Raw genomic sequence first — 937 nt, 5'->3', positions numbered from 1 at the left:
CACGGAAAAAGGCGTCACTGACGTCGCACTGCTCCTTGGGCAGGGGCCATTGGCGTGTTACGCAGTATCTGGTTTCCGGAACCAGGTCGATCTCATGATTTACACCTCGGTCCGGAGGTAGGACCGAAGGCGGGTCTTTGGAGACGACATCTTAAAATGCCTCTACCAAATAATAGTACGGATCCAAGGGATTCCGTAGGATCGGCGATCCACTCCGTGCGTTCAGCACTCTCTTGTTGTCTTCCAAGACAGCTTTATCCAGAAGCGATGACGAGTTTTTCTCCTCATCCGGTCGTACGATGACCAATTCGGCCAAATCGCCTGTCTTCAAGGCACTGCCGAACTCTTCAAGGGACATCTCGTCCAGCTCAAGTAGAGCATCTACTGCAGGCATAGCCTCGAGGCGGACGTCGCTGTCTTCCTCCCCCGTCATACCGTTGACGAGGGTGCATAACAGTGCGCCATCGTCTACTGTAGACACACCCTGAATCAACACACCCTGGATCAGGGTCGACGTTCGGCGTCTTGCAGTCAGCATAAGGCGTCGACATACAAAGGTTCTATGTCTCGGTGAGACCAGGGTGAACACGCACTCCGCGTCGTCCGGTATCACCCTCACTTTCCGCTCCTTTGGAGCGTTAATATTATATACAACATCCGATGAAGATCTGCTAACCCCGCAGTCTTCGTCAAGTCGATAACGTGCCACTCCACGCGCATCTGAAGGGCCGTGCCCAAGATGCCTCGGACACTGTCCGAACACGCCATCAATGGCATGCAGCGACTGCTCGATATTCGAGCAGCGCTCAGTGGGTTACGTGCCACTTCACGTGCATTACGAGGGTCTCGCCCACGATGCCTCAACTCTTGACCGATCACGTCACGCATGACATGCAGCGACAGCTCCGAAACTTGAGCATCGCTCAGTGGGTTTCAA

This window comes from Plasmopara halstedii, assembly GCF_900000015.1.
Source record: "Plasmopara halstedii genome assembly, contig: Scaffold_3120, whole genome shotgun sequence".
Classification (NCBI taxonomy): domain Eukaryota; phylum Oomycota; class Peronosporomycetes; order Peronosporales; family Peronosporaceae; genus Plasmopara; species Plasmopara halstedii.
This window is presented reverse-complemented; position numbering follows the sequence as displayed.